Source organism: Opisthocomus hoazin, chromosome 6 (genome assembly GCF_030867145.1).
Source record: "Opisthocomus hoazin isolate bOpiHoa1 chromosome 6, bOpiHoa1.hap1, whole genome shotgun sequence".
Taxonomy (NCBI): domain Eukaryota; kingdom Metazoa; phylum Chordata; class Aves; order Opisthocomiformes; family Opisthocomidae; genus Opisthocomus; species Opisthocomus hoazin.
Window position 1 is genome coordinate 60301256 of NC_134419.1, and position 4526 is coordinate 60305781.

The window sequence follows — 4526 nt, forward strand, 5'->3', positions numbered from 1 at the left end:
TACCTAGAAATTCCTCCTTTCTGTATCAAAACTCTCCCTTATTAGAAAAAAAAGTAGAACATCAAAAGCCATAATCTCCTCCCTCCCAGTCTTCCATGCATTAGGATATTTGTCTACACAATCTACTGAGAAAGATTCAGCACTGAACACTGCTCCTAATGCAGCGGTGGAGCACGGCAGTACCTGTCTTACCCATGGAGACCAGGCATATCTTGCTGTATGGGAAACAGCAAGTCTTCCAGCTCTAATGTTTTGTTTTGTTACTTGTCACGGTGTGTTAGCATGGGTTTTGTCTCAGCCTTCTCTGCATTTTACTCTGCAGGTCCCAAAGGCTGCTGCTTTGTGGAAGGACATTTGCCAAAGTCTGAGCAACTGGGACTGCAGGATAAAAGCTACCAACAATCTAATTCCTCTGAAGGCAAATGTTCAAAGAACCAACAGGTCCTAAGTACCTGTTAAAACAAAGTGATGAAATGTCCAAGGGGAGGATATGTGACCAAGTTCTAGTATTGGTTATGTAACATAAATCCAAAAGAAGTCCACATACTTTGTTCTCCATGTCATTAAATCCACATACCTGAAACTATTTAAGTCCTTTGGTTTTTTAAGCTTTTTTCTAAATGACTCGCAGTCATTTGGACCCGATTCTGCTTTCACAAAACCTGGTGCGTGTGATGAGAAAAAGCATGGAGTTGTGCTAGAAACAAGTTTTCTGTGTTAAAAAATCAAATATTAGATCTCTTTCTTATACAGATATGATTGTTTCAGCGTAGTTTCACATATAGATTCAGGAGACAGGTAAGACAAAATAATAGATTTTTTTCTCAGTTTGGAATAAAATTTCATTAAAAACTACTTCTTCGCCTTTGGTTGTGGTGAAATTTTGTGCGAGAGAGGGGAATAACAAAGCCCCAGCCACCAGGGACTAGCATGCTCATCTTGCACAGTACTTGTTTCTCTGATCGTCTGGGTCCTGACTGTAGAGACCAAGCAGGACTAGAGGTCATGAGTGTACTGTGCACAGCTGAACACAGACTCCTTTCCAAGGCCCACAGAAAACCAGAAACCACCTCCGTTATTTTTTGCCTGCAGATGTTTTTGCTTATTTCTAGCATGGACAAGACGTAGAATCTGAGATTTTGTCTTTTTTCTCTGATTAACATCTCTCCACTCTTTCGGTTCACCCACCACTGAGTCCCCGAGTATTGTGCTGGTAGGAGAATGTCGCACCTTTCCCCTGCTCCCCTGACTCTCTTACGGTTTTTCCTGATGCTGTTGAGGCAGTGCTCTGCACCCTGCACAGCTGCTAAAATGAAAAAAAAGAGAAAGAAACAAACTGCAGAGGTCTAATACAAAACAGGCAGCATGACGAAAAATACCACATTTATAGATTCATATCTTGTGCCTAATTCAAATCTATTGGAGAACAGCCCGCAAAGGGAAATGTGCACAGAAGACTTGTCCAGGTTGGCTGCTGCACATGTTGCTTTCCATGGTTTTCAGGCATTGATGCTGCCAAAGCATGGCAGCTGGGCATCCTCATACTTTCACCTTCTAATCACTAACGCTCCCTGCTGCTAGTGACAGATCCCAGCAGCACTGCAGGGACTCACCCTCAGTGCTTCAGATGGCTAGACAGAAAAATTGGTCTTCTGCTCCTCTTGAGTTTGACTCTCCCAAACCATGGTCTTGAGACGCCATTCGAATTGGTCCAAAAAAGTAACCTCTTTTTCCTGAGAACTGCTGATGTTTTGTCATTGGTTTCCATTAGTAATTGTCTCAGGGGAAGTCAGAATATCATAACTTCTTGCCGGAAGACTATTTCCACAAAAATTATTTGATTTGGGAATATATTTAATTTCAGAAAGATAAAAACATCTACTTTTGATGTTACTCTGCTGTATTATATTATTAGATCATATTTGGAATGGTGAAGTCAAAACAAGACATTTTACCTTATCAGAACTACAGGTTTCAAGATTATGAAAACCGAATAATTGAGCACCATCGAGAGATACTGAGAAAGTCACCTGAGAGCATTCGGACTTTCCCACTAAAATTTAACCAGCATGGCCATGTTCCCACTGAATGTTTGGGTTCCAAGAAAAGCAGTCTGACAAACACATTTTTGTCCAGATCTACTTGCTAGAGAGCAGACAAGAATAATCCTCCCTCTGTTCTTTCTGCTGCCTGCCCTGCCACAGGATGGTGGGATTGCTGGTTGGGAGGCGTCTGTACAGACCCCCAGAATAAGCACGCATAGGTGCCATGGGGCAGAGCTGGAGGAGTGGGATGGGCCCTAGGAGTGATTTCTTCCTGTGGAGCGTGCCCTTCACATGAAGACTGAGAAGCTCCCCAAGGGGAAGGAGGTGCTTGAGAGCAACAGAGGAAGAAATAATGCTGGCAGGACTTGAGATTGTTTATCTGCCGATCAATATCTGAGAATGATTCCCTAGCAAAGTCGAATAAGCTGAAGAGTGGCAAATAAAATAATGAACAGCAGCTAAGTAATAACTTGTCAGAAAATTCAGAGGTGATAAAGAATTTTCTGCCAGAGCATTTATGCAATTAAAAACAGTTTTCATTAAATTGAAGTTTCTCAGGGGAAGTTTGCAGAGTTTTGTACTATCCGCTGGGAGTAAAGATCATAGTGCAAAGATTTCAGATTAAATCAACCTGCTATTGATTTAATTGATGAGCCTGTCCAAGCTCCCAGATTCTTCTTCATGCTCTCTGTCTTTTATGAGCTAGGTGCAGTGGGGAAACTGTAATCCCCATGAAGCACCTTTGGCTGACATATTCCGACAAGTCATAGGTGGGCTACAACAGCAATGCAGCACAGGAGATGTAGTCCAGCCTGGGAAACCCAGGATGGGGTGGACTGCTGGACTACAACTCCTGTGAGACACTATGACACGTAGGCAGATCCAATCCTCTGTCAGTCTGAGCAGAACAAATCGTCATTTCCTGACTGAATTCTTTCCAAACTGTCCATTCCAGTGCTACTCAGACTTTTTCTGCCCTGCTTTGGAATAAAAACAAATGTCAGAGTATTAGGTATCTCTGCCTCTTTCTCCTGGATGAAAGTGTAATTTTCAAGCAGCTGTGGGTACTGGGCGGAGGAGTGTCTGTGTGCAGCATGTGAGCCACACGCTTCCAGCCTCACGCCCTGCTCCGTATGCTTCCCTCTGGCAGACCTTGTCACAGAGCAATGATCCCTTTGTGGGTTTCACAGAGAGACAGAAACGGGGTGGAAACGTTGTACAATTTGCTTCTGTGCTCTGTGAGGATTTTCTGAAGAGTGTCCAGATTGCTCATTTCAATCATCTCCCCTTTATGCATTGATGTTAAAGGAAACCAGAAACTGGAGATATTCATGTCACGAGCATTGGGTGGCTTTTATGCCTTCTCTTCCAAGGCAGCTAGATTTCTGAAGGCCAGATGGCCACTCTGAGATACACTGCTGTAAATCATGAGCATTTCTCCAGTCCTGCAGTGCAGAGCAAGCAGAATCAGGCCAAGACACAGGATTGTTGGGGACGTAGCTGGGGACTTCCATTTTTTTGCAATTAGGTGCTGGCACTGGGAAAGCCCTGAAGTCACCATGGTCTCTGGGCAACAGATAAAGCTTTTGTTTTTGCACAGACAAAAGACAGAGCAGGCCAAACCAACACAGAATGTGTGAGCACTGGGAAGTCTGATGAAAGGTGATACAGAATGTCCAAAGTCAGCAGCAAATAATATGGCAGCAGGAAAGAGAAATCTTAAAGTATTTGAAAGTGAGGAAGGAGGGAAGGGAAGAGGAGGGAAAGGAGGGGAGAAGCCAGGATGGCTGGGCGCCCGAAACAGTGATACATGGGGTGAGCACTGCTAAGACTCACATGGGAGCAAGCCACGTGGGAACTGTGCAGAGTGAGCTGCACAGCTCAGACCTACTCATCTCCTGCCTGCAGAGCATCCCTGTCCAGACTTTATCTCTTGTGACTGAATGACTGGGAAGATTTGCTTCTCCTTGTCACTTCTCCATTATCTTTCTACATCACTCCAGCCCTCCAAGGAACTGAAATACTTTCTGTTAACCCAATCTCATATATGGTGAAAGAAGTGAATGTGAAGTTAGATGATCTGTATTTCTTTACTTACTTGACAAGCTATCCTGCATCTGGTGTGATGCTTGTCCAACACCCAACAAAGAGACAGACACTTGCATTCCTTGCAACATGCATGTTCGGTTAACAGCCCAGCAGACTGAATCTTCGACAGTGAGATCTATCAGGTAGGGACTGCCTTATCATTCTGCGTTTGTGCAACTCCTGAACAGTGTGGCCTTGAACCAATTATAACAATAATGGACAGAGAGAAAATCAAACTGGGAGATGGGATGCAAGAGTAGGGGAGTGCAGGCTTGTACAATAAAGACATTGTGGAAATGCCCTTGGAATTCCTTCCCCTTCTTGGCAAGACCAGATGTCTGCTCCGGTGATCCCAAGGGGCAGGGAAGGGTACCAGTCCCTCAGTAACAAGGC